The following is an 18,574-nucleotide window of genomic DNA, read 5'->3' as shown; positions in this document are numbered from 1 at the left end:
TTGGTTTTTCAAATCTGAAAGTTTTATTTTATAAATGTTGTTTTTCCTCTTTCCAGTGAAAAGGATTGTGCCATTTTTCTAATTGACAGCCTTGTACATTTTTTGATTAAAAAGAATATCATAACAGTTATCACTTAATTGACTTATGGATACCAAATTATGCATTAATCCCTCAACATAAAGAACAACAAAAATAGAGGGAAGAGATATGTTACCAACTGTTCCAGATCCTCTGATTCTTCCTTTCTAATTTCCTCTAAAGCCTATGTAACCAGCATCTTTAAGTTCTAGGTCTTGGAACATATGCTTTATTCCCGTCATGTGCCGCGAGCATCCAGAGTCCAGGTACCATGACTGGTGTTTTACTCTGCTGCATAGGATATCTGCAACATACACTATTTTATCTTCTAGTACCATAACCTTTTGGGTCCTTTAGGATTAGTTTTCCCAGAGTTTCTGAAAACCTTAGGTTTCTAGCGTTACTGAACTTTTGTGTCTGCGCAGATGTATAATGGTAAGAAAAAGGAGATTTTGGTTTGCTTTCTATGGAAGGTTTCTGATCATTGCCATCAGAGTCATAACCAGTTCCTCTTTTTCTATTATGACTTGCACCATAGATCATAGAGTCCATTTTACTTCTGTCTAGGCTGTTATCCAGAAAATTCTGAAAGGCTTTATCATATTTGTATATGATATTGTCAGAAGTAAGTGGAGCTTTAGAAAGAGTTTCCTCAAGTTTTGAACATTTCTTAGTTGAAAATTCTTTTTCTTTTTCAAGAATAAAATTATTTTCTTTGAGTTCATAAACTTCTTTCTCAAGCTTATCACACTCTTCAACAGTCTCTTCATGAACCTTTTTCAGATTCTTGAATTTCTGTTAAAGCTTCTTATACAAGCTCAGAGATTCTAACAAACAGGCTTCTAGATCAGAATGAGAAAAGTCAGAGAATACCTCTTTAGAGTCAGACTCTGTTTTAGACAAACTTCCAGAGGTAGTGGCCATGAATATTACGTTTGCCGTCTCCTCTTCAGAATCAGATTCTGGAGCTTCAGATTTAGAGTCTTCCCATGTTGCCATGAGTCCTTTCTTATTTTCTTTGAAAGAGTTCTTATTGAAGCTTTATTTTATGGAGCTATCCTTCTTTAGCTTTCGACAATCATTTTTGTAGTGTCCAAGCTCTTTGCATTCATAACATGTTACTTACTTGTTGGGTCTGCCTCTGGAGGTTGAATCTGGACGGTCTCCCTTTTGTCTGGGCCTTCTGAAGTTGTTTTGTCTTTTTATCCAAAGTTGGTTGATTCTTTATCCGAAGTTGTTTTGTCTTTTTATCCAAAGTTTGTTTCTTTCTGGCTTTCTTCTTTCTGATCTAGAATTTAGAGCAACATGTTTGCTTTTCTTCTGAGGTTCATCTTCTTCTAGCTCTATTTCATGACTTCTGAGGGAGATGATAAGTTCTTCAAGACTTATGTTATTCAGATCCTTGGATAGCTTCAGAGTAGTAACCATAGGTCTCGACTTCTTGGGAATACTTCTGATTATCTTCTTGACGTGATATGCTGAAATATATCCTTTCTCCAGAACCTTGAGTCCTGCAACCAAGGTTTGGAACCTTGAGAACATCACTTCAATAACTTCAGCATCTTCCATTCTGATGGCTTCATACTTCTGGATTAAGGCCAGAGCCTTAGTCCCTTTAACTTAATTGTTGCCTTCGTCCGTCATTTTCAAGGAGTCAAAAATTTCTTTGGCTCTTTCCCTATTTATTATCTTCTCGTACTCATTGTAGGAAATAGCATTTAACAGAATGGTTCTTGCTTTATGGTGATTCTTGAAATCACGCTTCTGATCTTCACTCACTATGCTTTTTGGAATAGGAATACCAATTGCAGAGATGGGTGGTTGATAACCATTTGTAACCATATCCCAGAGATCAGCATCATAGCATAGGAAGAAACTTTCAATTCTGTCGTTCAAGTAGTCAAATTTTTCTGCATCAAAAACTGGAGGTTTTACGTTGTAGCTATCTCTTTCATTTGTGTTAGCCATGAAGTTTTTCTCACCCTGGGTCTCTCTACATGGTTAAATGTTTGAATCCAAAATCAATAGCAGAGTCGATGTTCCGATACCAATTGAAGGTTGAGAAAAATAAGAAATGAGGGTTTGAATTGTTTTCATAGGAACTAATTTTTTTTGCAACACCACGCACATAATATAAACTACCAACAAAAGGATTTATCCTGGTTCGCTTGAAATCAAAGCTACTCCAGTCCACCCGACCAAGGTGATTTCGCCTTCAATAAGGACTTAATTCACTAATCTCAACAGATTATAAAATTCATCTAAGAGTTTAACAATCTCTTAGCCATCTCAAGTCTACATACCTAAACAAGTCACTTGAGGAATTACAAACAATTTCAAGAATTACAAGTGTTTCACTAGATGCTTCTAGATAAGCAGTATAAACACACTTTAAGAACAAAGAAAGACAACCACACAATATTGAGCAATAACTCTTGTATGGAACCTATTTCTTACAATAATGATGGTGAATTTTTTTTGAGTAGGATAATGTTGTTGTGTCAAATTTGTGTATCAAAGTCGTGTTTTCATTAAGTTGTAAGGAGTCCTTTATATAGCACTAGAGATGATACCCTTGGGGGGAAATCAATAGAGATTTCGTGCCAGCTGTGGGTGTTAAAGGTAGTAAATTTCTTGTCCTTTCCATAGCAGCCTTGGAGTATAATATATTGTTTCCTTAAAAAGATTTGTATTACAATTTGAATGCTTCCCGCTTAAGTTTATGATCAGGTGGTATGTGATGGCGTGTTTTTGAGCACGGGTCAGAGTGAGCATGATCAGAGTCTTCAAAGTTAGAGTCTCCAGATATCTTCTTGCAGACTCTTCAGATATCTCTTGTAGAGTCTTCATATATCTCTGGCAGAGTCTTCATATATCTCTTGCAGAGTCTTTAGAATCAAAGTTTGGATTACAGAGTCATATTCTTCAGTTGGATGCTCTTCAGGTGTATTATGTTCAGAGTCAGATATGATTTCTCTTTGTGTTGGATCAGGGTTTCTGGACTAATGAAGATTCCAGATATTTGTTTCATCAAAGTCATTTTAACTTAGAATCCTGCACACTTAAGAAAATTATTAGGGTACCAAATTGTTTCATTCTTTGTTATCATCAAAACTTAGAGATATATTGTAGAGTCAAAATCTTGTTCTAACAAGTTGGTCTTTAAATTGAACTTCCAGAGGAGAACTGGATTTAAGACTTAACAAATTCCAAACAAGCATCGGATTCTGAAGGAGTTTTGACTTTTCTAGACAAGTACTGGTCTTTGGGATTGAGGGTGAGCCACTCATGACTCATGTTATGCATGATATTTTTCCTATATCAAGTATAACGATCATCTATACGATATTGGTTTAAGAAATGCATGAAGTGTGATGACTGGTCGATGCATGTAATATGTTGATTTTGGGATGTGCCACATAAGGTTGGGCCTTTGTGAGGTGCCAAAAAATATTGGGCTTTTATTGTTCGACCTTTCATGCTTGTGTTACAAGGCTTTTTGATGATGTCAAATTTATGCTATGGGCATATGCCAGATGAATGAGATGATATGCATGGCATGATACTATAGCGAAACAACATGATTAATGCATGGGGATGATTTATGCAATGACTTGACGTTTCCAAAAGATGCCCTTGTGGTGGGTAATGGATGGAAGGGTTCTTTTACAACAAAGCTTCTTGTCAAAAGGCAAATTCTATAGGATGGGGTCTAGCATGACCTCTCGACACTCGTTTTGAACTCAAACGGTTGTTGATGCACGACAATGTTTACTTGAGAAATTTAAAGGTATAGAAAGGATTTTCCCCTCTGTAGCTCACCTTACCCTAGTTTATTGGGTATTTGAAGAAAATTACTTAGAAAGGAGTTTGGAAGAAATTTTCCATGATATGATCTTGAGATGGTTGCCCCTATTTTTTGTACTTTGAATAAAGATGCCATTGATTAACCAACTCTTGGAGCAATTTACCTCTAATTGTTCGATTCTTGAAGCGATATGCCCTAGATTGACTGAGTTTTAGAGGTATTTTCCCTTGATTGATAGAGTCTTGAGGCGGTTTTCCCCAGATTAGATCTTGAATGATCGAATTCCTCGATGACTTCTCATTGATTTCTCATTGTTAGAACTTCCTTGTTGCTAAGCACTGAATTACAGATGAAATTATTCCTTCAAATGGTAATTCTAATGCAATGCTCATGCATGTTTTTAAAAAAGCATTACTGAGATGATGTTGTGATGTTATGATATACAGTGAATGAGACATTCATAGTGTGAAAGATGATGAGATCAATATATATGATTAGCAAAGAATTTTGGAGTTAGGTTACCACAACCTTGTTGTAGTATGCATTCAAAATAAAATTTGCCTCAATTAGGTCTTTTGAGGGTTGTAATCTGGTCTGATTCACAATTTTTGAATCAAAAGGATATAAGTATCAAAATTTGATTTTAATCCAACCCATTTTCCTTGATGATCTCGAGTCCTAGGTTTAGTTAAATCGACCCACACATTCAACTTCCAATATGGTTTTGAAGGTGAAAATGTGATGGTTCGAGAACCAATGAGGTTTTTTGCTTGTGGTAGCAGTCACCTACTTTTGTTTGGCAGTCAGTTTTTTTATTGTTTTTGAAAAGAATCTTGGCGTCCCTTTGATTCTTGATAGGGTGATCACCTAATTATCGTACCCCAAATTTTTACCACCTCATCTTTCCATCTGTTAAACCATACAAGGCATATGATCAATCCCAATGACCTAAAAAGTCAAAAGGGGACCATTTTGATCTTTTAAGTCTCTAATCCCATTTCGATTAAATCTAGGGTTTAGTTTAACATAACTTTTAGAAGCCTTTAGGTATTAATCATTAAAAAATTTATTAGTAAGAATTATTTTCTCTACTTAAGAAGTTTAATTTAGGGGTCATCACTAATAGTAGAGTACTTTTATATTAATTAATTTATATTAAAATTAATTAGTTTTTTATTAACTTATAGTTAAATTAATAAAATGTTGATTAATTTATGTTAGCAATTAAATTAATTAGTTTTTGAGTTAAGTTATTTAAATTAGATTAGTGGGATAGTTAGATTAATTTAGTTTATTATTGTTTAAAAGTAGTGATATTATTAAGGCCGATCAAAGTATTGACCAAGCCCAGCCCAAGTCAATTTCAACTAGGTCAGGAAAGACCCGGATCCATAACCCACAACCTAAGTCCATCATCGTCTTCCCCAATTCAGAAACCTTAAATTTGCGCCAAAATTAATTTCAGAGCAAATCAAAAACCTGCAAGTCTCAATTCAATCAAACATTTCCATTTTTATTCCAATACATTCAGAATTACAAATTACAATTAATCTCAAACCAGATACATTGTGATTCATAAACACTAAATCTATTTTCAAAACAAATCCAAATCTGAAAAAATTACAATCAAAATATTTAACCTGATTAAAATCAAATTCTAAAAATTTCCTAAACAAAATCAATAAAATTAAAGCCTAAGACCTAATATTAATCTATAAATACAAGATGAATTGAAATGAATAGGGACACGAAAAAACCCAAAACCGAAAATACTGCTACTGTACCCAAACCCTAACCAAAGCTCCAAAATTCTTGATACTTAGGGTTTTACACTAAAACCCTAAGCATCTGAGCTTAACTTCAATTACCAAGTACCTCATACAGAAATCAAAGGAGTTAGAGGGAGTAGGAGAAGGAGTCAGGGCAGACAAATTAAAAGGAAAAGAGGAAGAGTTTAAAGATTGTTACCTTGCTGACTTGAGAAATTCGCCTCTCTGTAGGTTGGCCGCTAATCCTCTTTTGCCTCCTTTTGTATTTATGTTGCTGTTTAAATTTATTTGCTTGTATATTGTCTACTGTTGATGTTGTCTATTTATGACTCAAATGGGGTTTGAGGGTTCACAGATTAGGCTTAGAAATTTTCGATTTTAAATATGTTTGGTTGATTGTATATTTAATGGTTGAATTAGGGTTCAGAATGAATGGGGCTATGGTTTAAGATATGTTTGAAAGGATTTAGAAGAGTTTAAGGTTGTTTCTGGGTTTACTGGATTAGGGTTCGGAGGTTGAAGATGAATATCTGGGTTAGGGGCCGAGGTTTAGGGTTAGGGTTCATCCTCCTTAAGTTAGCGTTCTTTGGATTCTTGGTAAAAATGGTAATGGTTCATGGGGTTAAGGCTATGGTTCTTAAGTTCTAAGGGTTTCCGGGGAAGGGATGAGTTCCTGGGTTGATGTTCATCACCTAGATGAGCATCGGTTGCATGTTCCGGTTGAACTTTAACTAGAGGCCTGGGACGCAAGGTGGTACAGGGTGGGGGACAGTGGTTTTCTGAGTTAAGTTGATGTTCATCACGTTCATGATAAACATGATAAGCACGGTGGTCTGGTAGGGGTTTGAATGGTGGAGAAGGGTGGCTTGGGGATGGGAGAGTAGGGGGAGTTAAGAGAGAGAGAGAGAGAGAGAGAGAGAGAGAGAGAGAGAGAGAGAGAGAGAGAGAGAGAGAGAGAGAGTATGAGAAGAGAGAAATGTGAGGGGGTCTGAAGGGATAAAGTTTAAGTACTCCCTCTGCGACTCCTCTGATGTCAGCCAAGTGGTTTTCCCTAGATGCTTCATATTAGTAGGTTGCCCTAGTCAACTGATGTTCCCATGCATGCAACCTCACAATGTACCTTGGTTGACTTCACATCATAGTAATTCCCCTTGCATACGTTGAATGGTAATCCAAATCAAAGGGCGTGATCTGATCCCATCAGATCCATGTGATCCGAATCAAAGGGTCAGGAGAAAGTCAAACCTTGAATCTCTCTCCATGGACTGCCCTCTAACGCGGGCTTCAGAAAGCAATGAGCATTTCATCTCTTGCTAATCACACCCCTATTTTCAAGCGTATTATTATTTTCAACTCAAAATACACCCGCTTGTTTTTTTTAATTTTAGTTAATTAATTATTTAATTAACTATTAATTAGGATTTATAAATTTATTTAATATCTAGGATTAATTCAATTAAACTAATAATTAGTTTTTCGTTTTAAATCATTTATTTATGATAATTAATTTTTATGATTTAATTGATGAATTAATTAGGATTTATAAATTTATAAATATTTGGGATTAATTAAACTAAACTAGTATTTAGGGTTTTCTAATTTTAATTTAGTTTGATTTATTTTTATTTTATAATTTCATTTATTCATTTATGGATTGATTAATTAAATTGGGATTAATTCAATTAATTAATTATAATATTCATATTTAATTAATTAGGGATTTATATTAGGGTTAATTAAATCAAGAAACATGAGATGAAATTTGGGATAATTTCTAAGGTTTTAAGGGATGAAAATTAGGGACAAAATTGGGTTAATAGATGCATCATATTGCAGTTTATTTAATTTATTTACTTGATCAAATTAAATTATATTTTCGTAATCAAATGGGATAATGATTTAAGGGATAAAAACAAGGGATAAAAATATAGGATAAAATTATAGGGTTTTCTAGGGATAAAATCGGGGATAAGGGTTATGTCTAATATTCAAGTATAATCACTAATTTATTTTCTTAAGTAAATTATTTATTTATTTTTGCAAAGAGAATTATGGGATAAAATCAAATTCAACACACCTCAAACTATAAGTCTTCTACTCTAGTGTATTGAGGCATTTTCTTAAAATCAATCACTTCTTCGTGTAGCGATAAATTCATGATCATCGAGTTATGGATAAACTTGACGTCAGTAAAACCAGAGTCGCCACTACGCTTTTATTGTTTCCAAGGGAAAAAGGACAAAACCTAATGATAAGAAGTTTTAAAATCAAAACTAATAAAATGCCAGAGATTACAGGTAAGGGGGTTGGTTACACAGAGGGAAGGTGTTAGTACCCAAAGTGTCCTAGGTACTCTTAGGGAGCCCTTTTTTGTATGCATATGTTTTTGGTTATAAATGGTGTTTGATAAAATATAGAGTGTGGGGATGAGAAAAGAATTAATTGATTATATTTTTGTGTTTGACAAGACCTTCGATCTTGTGCCTACGTACCAACATAAAAATGAGGGATCAAAACCTCGTAGTTCGTTGTAAAAATTTCAAAGAAGTTAATGAATTGATTTTAATCAAAAATTTAAGAAGCGGGCACAAAAGGCCAAAGTTTTGAATGGGGTTGTTAACCCTTTTTGTCTTTTGAAATTTAAGTCAATATGGTTAAATTTATTTACAAATTTGATTAAGAAAAGATTTTTAAAAGTTCATTGGCATAAGGCCAAGGTTTCTAATCATTAAAACATGTCTAAATTTGAAATCACAAACAAAGAAGGTTTTTGAAAAGAGAAAAAGATTTTGAAATTAAAGAAGTGGGAGGAGATGAAGAGACTACCCTAAGCAAAAATTTAAAAGTTAAGAGTTGAAAAGATCTGACCAATGGGATGAAATCCAATAGACAAGAATGTCATATAGAAACCCATTTCCCTTGGAATTTGACAAGCAATAAGCAATAATCCATATACAGACATTATAAGGATCAATGCATCAAATAAAGATAGCCACATCCAAGCAAGCATTCCAATAGCTAGCAGTCTTTAGTGTCTTCCAATGTAGCAGATGAAATATTCCTTGATCAACTCAGAACAAAATATCAGATATAGGCAATATCTAAATAACAATCAAGCACAGAGATAAAGTAGCAACATCATCAAAGAGATTCAAGGTCTTACATCAGATGAAAGTCATTGTCAAAGATAGCTCAGTCTCAAATGTTGGCATAGGCCAAGTCCTTTTGCATAGGGAATGTTGCCGAATTCTAAGTTCAAAGCTCAGATCAAGTCCCTACAGTCCACCAAATGTTTTTTAGGTTTTTTTTATTGTTATTAGGTGTTTTAAGGTCCTAAGACCACAAATAAAATCAAAACTCACAAACAAATATATACAATCACAAGATATGGCTCAAATGAGCAAAGTGAAAAAGGACTTAAACATAAAAAAGTAATATGAAATGTAAATGGAAATGAATGATAATTGGCTAAAATTTAAATTGCATAAAGTAAATAACTTAAAAGTAAAAGCATAATGAATAAGAGTTAGGCAATGGTTAGTCAAATGTTAGTGTGGAGTTTTAATTTATTAAGTCATTCTTTGGAGAACACTCAACCATTCATTCACAAGTATGAATCCTTGAACCAAGACATCTTCCATCAGAAGGGCTCCATCTTGATTAATTCAACAAGTATGCCACTAACTCCGATGAAAGGAAAAAAGTCCAAGTCTCCATACAATGCCATGAAGAATGGGAGACTTACAATTTCACTTACTAGAATGTTATGCCTTGAGGGTCAATTTTAGCTTTATTTAAGCAATCATAATGGGACTTATGTAGAAGTCACAACTATCAGAGGTCAGGCAATAAAATATAGGTGTTAATGCATGTTAGAGATTTGGTACAAGGAACCAAAATCCTAAAACATACAACACACTAAAAGAAAAGGTGGAAGGACCTATCTCATTTTAGCTCATGTTGGTTCATCTGACACAAGGTCATTGATGAATCAACTAGTATTAGACATGAAGAGATTTCATTGGTCAATGATGGATTGGGGAAGAATATGGATGAAGATAAAAAGGGAAGGGGAGATACTATCCATTCGTTTTGGGAGATGAAATGTACATTTCATCAATCCCCTAAATCCAATAGTATTGGTCAAACAAAAGTCAAATCAACCATGATCAAGGCCAAACAGAAAGTCAAACATCACAAGACCATAAGAATGATCAATACTATCCAATCGTTTTGGGAGATGAAATGTACATTTCATCAATCCCCTAAATCCAATAGTATTGGTCAAACAAAAGTCAAATCAACCATGATCAAGGCCAAACAGAAAGTCAAACATCACAAGACCATAAAAATGGCTCAACATAAATTTTCAACATTTAATCAATTAAAAATCAATTTAAAAATGAATTTAAATGCATTTTAATTTGGACAAAACCAAAAATTACGAATTTTTTTCTCCAAGGTCCTTTGACCTTGTTTGACCTATGATAAATCTCATGGCCATTTCTTTGGTGTTTTGATGAGATTTTAGGATTTGGACAAAACATATTTGATTTTAATACATTATTTTATTATATTTAATTGAATAAATGCCATTTAAATTGTGTTGACCATTTGTATTGACTTAATTGAGTTTGATTGTTTGTTGTTGGGCCTTGGTAAAGGTTGATTTGACTTTGTCAAGTTAATATCATTGGATTTAGGGGATTGATGGAATGTGCATTCCATCTCCCAAAATGAATGAATGGTATTAATTTGGTAAAGTCCTCCTTTGACCAATTTGTGATCTCATTCATCACTTTCCCTCTTCATCTAATTCCCCTTCTTCATTCATTCATTTCCATTTGGCCAATGACATCTCAAAGTCCTAATGCTAGTTGATTGAAAGATTAACATGAGTATGGATGAGATTAGGCCACACCTTTTTGTATATTTTTTGTGTGTGGTATGTTCAATGAGCATAGTTCATAATACTATGTCTCCAACATGCATTAACACCAAAAGTCCATTGCCCGACCTCAAATAGTTGTTACTTCTACATAAGTCCAATTACGATTGCTTAACATAGCGCTAAATTTGTGACATAAAAGGCATAAGCATTCTAGTTAGTGAGATTGTAAGTTTGCCCTCTTCCATGAGATTGCAAGTGAAGGAGAATTGCGATCCAAAATGCAGCGGAAATAAAATTTTCTCCTTTAGAGATCCTTACGAATGGTCATGATCAGTGATAGAATATTTACCTCTTGTGACGATTGAAACCTTTGGTGCAGATCTCTTGTGACGATCAAAACCTTTGATGCAGATCCACGGAGCGATCACGAACTTTGAACGATGACAACGTCTCTACTCAGTCCACACGAACGGATTCCTTCAATCACAGTGCTAGCTGGTACGAATGAAGGCTTTGAGTGAGTGAGTGAGAGAGAGAGAGAGAGAGAGAGAGAGAAAACGAAAATAATACAACCGCTATGAATGCTTCTGCACAAGGGTTCTATTTATAGAACCACTTGTGTGGGCTTCAAGCTAAAAAGCCCACTTAAGTGTATTTTGGCCCATATCTTATAATATGCCCAAAATCACTTAAGCTCATGGTACCTTACCATATTCCGTATTCTACTTAAGTACACTGTACCTTTATGATGTTCTACAATTCACTTAAGGGCACCGTACCTTACGGTGTTCCTTAGTTACTCTATCTCTCATCAATCCGTCCTTTGTGTGTGACCCTGTAGGTTTTCGCGGCATTGGCAATTATATTAAATCATGTATTTAACATAATAAATAGTGAGCGGTATCTAGCAAAACATCACTGCTACCCAAGACACGAAAATGTCATGTGATCTGACAATTCCTTCTGTGATAATACTTATGTGTATAATTACCCTTTTGCCCTTTTGTCTATATTGAACACAAGGCATAGACCGTGTCATCCTTGTCCAGTTCAATATTGGGCCCATAGACATTTATCCTGTTATACAGGATGGGAGAATTCCATCTAGGTCACTCATGTCCCTCAGCATGCTTCGTGGAGTACCCATCAACTGTCTTTATGGTTATCCAGTTACGGACAATGTTTGATCAGCAATAAAGCACTCGACTCTACATCTAAGGTCCATAGTGGTTTCAGGTCGAAGAGTGGTATACACCATTATCACCATGAGAATAACTTATGACACTTTGCATAACTTTCTATATAGTATTCTCATAGCGGGTCAATCCGGTATAAATATTACTCCTAATATTCATACCTATGTTTAAGACTTGATAACTCTTTATCCATGATCCATGAGATGTGATCATCAGTCTACAAACATAATAGTCTTAATGCTTTAATGTTATCCCACTTCACACTAAAGCTCGACTACGGATACTTTAAGAATAGTGTCCTTATGTTTAATGTGATCTCATGATTAAGTCATACTTGATACATTAAACAGACTAGCTATTCTAGGGACTTTATTAAACAAACGTAATAAAGAAAAAGCCTTTTATTATTAATAAATAATTCGATACAAGTACCAAAAGTATTGGCCTCTAGGGCTTACACCAACAATCTCCCACTAGCACTAGAGCCAATCAGGCATACCCTTAATACCCATAGATCTAGTATGGCCATCATGCTTCTGCTGCGCAAGAGGCTTTGTCAGTGGGTCAGCAATATTGTCAAGTGTAGGTACTCTGCATATTTTCACATCTCCTCTATCTATTATCTCTCGAATGAGATGATAACGCCTAAGTATGTGTTTGGATCGTTGGTGAGATCTAGGCTCCTTGGCTTGTGCGATAGCACCACTGTTATCACAGTAGAGACCAATGGGATCCACAATGCTAGGAACTATGCCAAGTTCACTAATGAACTTTTTGATCCAAACAGCTTCCTTTGCTGCACTTGAGGCAGCAATATAATCGGCCTCGATTGTAGAATCAGCAACTGTATATTGCTTTGAACTTTTCCAGCTCACAGCGCCACCGTTTAAGCAAAACATATAACCAGATTGCGATCTAAAGTCATCCTTATCTGTCTGGAAGCTAGCATCGGTGTATCCAATTACAGCCAACTCTTCATGACCTCCATATATCAAGAATGAGTCATTAGTCCTTCTTAAATACTTAAGGATATTCTTGACAGCTACCCAGTGAGCATCACCAGGATCAGATTGGTACCTACTCGTTGCACTTAAAGCATACAAGACATCTGGTTGAGTACATAACATGGCATACATGATAGATCCTATTGCAAATGCATATGGAATCTTATTCATGCGATCCCTTTCTTCTTTAGCTAAAGGGGATTGTGTTTTTGATAGACACAGGCCATGTTGCATAGGTATGAATCCTTTCTTGGAATCATGCATATTAAAGTGTCTCAACACTTTGTCTATGTATGTACTCTGACTTAGGCCAAGCAATTTTTGTGATCTATCTCTATAGATTCTGATTCCTAATATATAGGCTGCTTCACCTAGGTCCTTCATATAAAAGCATTTCCCCAACCAAGACTTTACTTGTTGTAGGGTAGGGATATCGTTTCCAATGAGTAATATGTCATCTACATATAATACCAGGAAAATGATCATGCTCCCACTAACCTTCTTGTAGACACAAGGTCCATCTTCGTTCTTGATGAATCCATATTGTTTTACTGTTTCATCAAAACGAAGATTCCAACTTCTGGAAGCTTGCTTCAATCCATAGATTGATCTTTGTAACTTACATATCTTTTGGGCTTCCTCTGGTATGTCAAATCCTTCAGGCTGTGTCATGTACACATCCTCAAGAAGATTTCCATTGAGGAAAGCAGTTTTGACATCCATCTGTCATATTTCATAATCATGATATGCAGCGATAACAAGTAAAATCCGAACAGATTTAAGCATTGCAACTGGTGAAAAGGTTTCATCATAGTCAATCCCATGAATTTGTTTATATCCTTTTGCAACCAGTCTTGCCTTATAGGTATGTACCTTACCATCCATGTCAGTCTTCCTTTTGAAGACCCACTTGCATCCTATAGGGTTAACTCCTACAGGAGGCTCTACCAAGGTCCAAACTTGGTTTGTGTACATGGAATCCATTTCAAATTTCATGGCTTCTAGCCACTTCTCAGACTCGGGACCAGTTATGGCCTTTTCGTAGGTCACAGGCTCATCTTGATCCATGAGTAATACATCACCTTGATCAGTTATGAGATATCCATATCTCTCAGGTAATTGACGTATCCTACTTGACCTACGCTGGTCTTGTTCTACTTGAGCAGGTTGCTCTTCCACAACTTCTTGTGTTTCCTGCTCTAATTCCTCCATAGGTGTATCTATGCTTTGTGATTCTTGAATTTCTTCAAGCTCTACTTTCCTCCCACTGGTTCCTTTGGAAATAAAATCCTTTTCTAGGAAAACTCCAGTTCGAGCGACAAAAATTTTGCCCTCAGAAGGATTGTAGAAGTAATACCCTCTTGTTTCTTTAGGATATCCCACAAATAAGCATTTGTCAGATTTGGGCTCAAGCTTAGTTGAAATTTGTCGTTTCACATAAACCTCGCAACCCCAAATCTTTATGTAAGACATATGTGGTTTCTTACCACTCCATATCTCATATGGTGTCTTCTCAACCTTTTTGGATGGAACACGGTTAAGTGTGTAGCTGTTGTCAATAGTACATGTCCCCAAAAGGAGTTTGGAAGATCGGCGTGACTCATCATGGATGGGACCATGTCTAACAGGGTTCGATTTCTTCTCTCAGATACACCATTCCATTGGGGTGTTCTAGGAGGAGTAAGTTGGGATAGGATCTCACACTCTTTCAGATGGTCATCAAACTCTAGGCTTAAATACTCACCACCTCGATCTGATCGAAGAGTTTTAATATTCTTACCTAGTTGGTTTTGTACTTCATTCTTGAATTCCTTGAACTTTTCAAAGGACTCTGACTTGTGTTTCATTAAATACACATAACCATATCTACTGAAATCATCAGTGAATGTGATGAAGTACTGAAACCCTCCTCGGGCTGGTATGTTCAGTGGTCCACATACATCAGTATGTATGAGGGCCAAAAGATCATCAGTTCTTTCACCTTTTCCTGTGAATGGAGATTTTGTCATCTTCCAAGTACTTTGGGCAGTTTCTCTTCCAGTGTCCGGTCTTACCGCAATGGAAGCAGGTGTCTGCCTTTGCTATGCCTCCACTAGGCTTCAAAGCAACAGTTGGTCTGGGTTTGGCAACTTCCTTTCCCTTCCCTTTATCACTCTGCTTGGTGGGCCTTTTGTTCTGTCTCTTTCCATTTCCGATCATCAGAATGGACTTCCCTTTTGTCTTCAGATTTTGCTCAGTTGTTCTTAACATGCCTAGCAGTTCAGGAAGAGATTTATCCATATCATTCATATTGAAATTTAGGACAAATTGACTGAATCTATTTGGCAACGATTGCAAGATCAAATCAGTCGCAAGTTCCTTTCCGAGGGGAAAACCCAACCTTTCAAGGTTTTCCATATACCCAATCATCTTGAGCACATGGGGACCTACAAGGGCTCCCTCAGCTAACTTGTTTTTAAAAAGGGCTTTTGAAACTTCAAACCTCTCATGCCTTGCTTGCTCTTGATAGAGCATCTTCAAGTGTTCGATCATATCGAACGCTGTCATGTTCTCATGTTGCTTTTGCAATTCTGAGTTCATGGTAGCTAGCATGAGACAAGAAGTTTCATTGGCATCATCGACATGCTTCTTATAAGCATCTCTTTCTTCCTTAGGTGCAGAACTAGGAGGTTCCTCTTCAGGAACAGGTGTCTCCAAGACATACAACTTTCTATTATGTTTAAGGACAATCCTCAGGTTTCGGTGCCAATCCAGAAAAATTTGTCCCAGACAATTTATCTTTGTCAAGGATTGATCGCAAAATGTTTGTTAGAGGTGTTTGTTGAGATTAATGAAAATATAAGTATCATTGACATATTTAATTAGGCCTTTAATTAAATATGCTCCCACTATTTTACTCAAAACAAATGACCCTCATCATTTGATTCGGAAAATCCCGTTGGAAGATTTTCTAGTGGGTCGAGATCCATATTTCACTTTGTTCTAAGTCCGCGTAGGCGGATTACACAAAACTAGGTTATTTAGGTAGGAACTCCTTCCAATTGTATCTCATAAAACTCTCGAAAATTCCAGTTGGGTGAATAACTCCTTATTCCAATCCATCATATGGATCATTCCTAACTCTTGCTTCTAAACATATATAATATTATTATGATTAAGTTTGACCCATCGTTTTAGCAGTTGGATATTACAATTATCCCATCGCACCTTACTAATATAGAACATGCACCTCGCGTAGGTGAAACCTACATTATCCGATACTAGTCTTGATGAGTGCTAAAACTTGGAAAGAAAACATATATAATATTATCATAATTTGTTTAGTTAAGTTTGACCCATTGTTTTAGCAGTTGGATATTACAATTATCCCATCGCACCTTACTAATATAGAACATGCACCTCGCGTAGGCGAAACCTACATTATCCGATACTAGTCTTGATGAGTGCTAAAACTTGGAAAGCATAAACTTAATATTTAATTTGAGGGAATTGTAATCGTTATGATCTCACCGGCTTATTTATCATATAAATCGTCTCTCACATGCAACAACATACATCAACATACATTCACATGCATCAACATACATTCACATGCATCAACATACATTCACATGCATCAACATACATAATGAAACAGTTATGGCCCCTAGCGCAATTGTTCTCCCAAGCCAATGAGAGAACCTAAGATAACCTAATAACGATCTAAGCTTCTCCAAGCAAGATCTTCAAGGTTGTCCTCCTTGGATATTGAATTCTTCTCTTTCTTCATAACATTGTCCTCCTTTGATATTGAATTCTTCTCTTTCTTCATAACATTGTCCTCCTTTGATATTGAATTCTTCTCTTTCTTCATAACATTACATTACAGAAGAAACTCGTTTTACATACGAGGGATTGAGATGAGAAAAGAAGTTACATTAAGAGATTAAAAGGAGAGGCACGACACACAGGTCGTATTTAAAAACCCAAAACAAGATGAAGGAAGACTAAGGCCATAATTGATCACCATAAGGCAATAATGATAAACACATTATTATTATTATTAATTTTTAATTCCTTTAATTTATTAAAACCAAATTAAATTTCGGCGACCGATCACACTACGCAGAGTTAGCCGGGGTTCCGCTGCCCCTTGCGGGGTTGGAGGGGCAGCGCCCCTGTCCAAAAATTTTAATGAACAATTCATTTGAAATGGACATTGTTTTGCATCAACACAACTCATGCGCAGTCACAAAACAGAAACCCTGAGAATTCTGACTTTGTGAGTGTGACGACCGTCACAAGCATGTTACGACCGTCACAGGCCCATGACGAACATCACGCGGCCAAAACAGAAACGCCTAGAATTCTGGATCTGTGAATGTGACAACCGTCACAAAGCACGTGACGACCGTCACGTCCAACTTGTTACGATCGTCACAAGTCCATGACGATCGTCACGCGGCCAAAAAAACCAGCGCTTTGAAACAGTCAACAGACCTGTTCCAACAAGCCCTAAATTCACAACTCCTTGACGGCACAACGCTTGCGCCGTCACTAACCCTAATGCACTAATTTCAGACCGTCAAACACACCTCGATTGTTGATTCAGTATGATTGATCAACAGGTCATTGCTTCACCATACTAATGTCGGATTCCGAAACAAATGACCATTGATCGCTCAAAGGAAAACAACCACTTAGTGTTTGAATGAACGAAACAGAAACAGTATATCACATATACCGTACTTTACATTAGGATTACTTATATCATATATAAGTTGATCAGTCTCAATTGTGTAACCTATGGACGATCGATGTATCGCTGCTTCACCATACTAATGTCGGTTCCGAAGCATAGTCAACATCAATCATCCAACTCGTACACTCATGATGCCAAATTTAATTACCCGTTTAATTAATTGATTCATTTTGTATTTTAATCATATTAATACAGAAAATAAACAGTTATCCGAGTCATGGTTTCGTAAGTGGCTCTGATACCACTGAAGGAGAATTGCGATCCAAAACGTAGCGGAAATAAAATTTTCTCCTTTAGAGATCCTTACGAATGGTCATGATCAGTGATAGAATATTTACCTCTTGTGACGATTGAAACCTTTGGTGCAGATCTCTTGTGACGATCAAAACCTTTGATGCAGATCCACGGAGCGATCACGAACGTTGAACGATGACAACGTCTCTACTCAGTCCACACAAACGGATTCCTTCAATCACAGTGCTAGTTGGTACGAATGAAGGCTTTGAGTGAGAGAGAGAGAGAGAGAGAGAGAGAAAACAAAAATAATGCAACCGCTATGAATGCTTCTTCACAAGGGTTCTATTTATAGAACCACTTGTGTGGGCTTCAAGCTAAAAAGCCCACTTAAGTGTATTTTGGCCCATATCTTATAATATGCCCAAAATCACTTAAGCTCGTGGTACCTTACCATATTTCGTATTCTACTTAAGTACACCGTACCTTTACGATGTTCTACAATTCACTTAAGGGCACCATACCTTACGGTGTTCCTTAGTTACTCTATCTCTCATCAATCCGTCCTTTGTGTGTGACCCTGTAGGTTTTCGCGGCATTGGCAATTATATTAAATCATGTATTTAACATAATAAACAGTGAGTGGTATCTAGCAACACATCACTGCTACCCAAGACATGAAAATGTCATGTGATCTGACAATTCCTTCTGTGATAATACTTATGTGTATAATTACCCTTTTGCCCTTTTGTCTATATTGAACACAAGGCATAGACTGTGTCATCCTTGTCCAGTTCAATATTGGGCCCATAGACATTTATCCTGTTATACAGGATGGGCAAATTCCATCTA

The sequence above is a fragment of the Lathyrus oleraceus genome, chromosome 3, assembly GCF_024323335.1.
Source record: "Lathyrus oleraceus cultivar Zhongwan6 chromosome 3, CAAS_Psat_ZW6_1.0, whole genome shotgun sequence".
In the NCBI taxonomy this organism is placed as follows: domain Eukaryota; kingdom Viridiplantae; phylum Streptophyta; class Magnoliopsida; order Fabales; family Fabaceae; genus Lathyrus; species Lathyrus oleraceus.
This window is presented reverse-complemented; position numbering follows the sequence as displayed.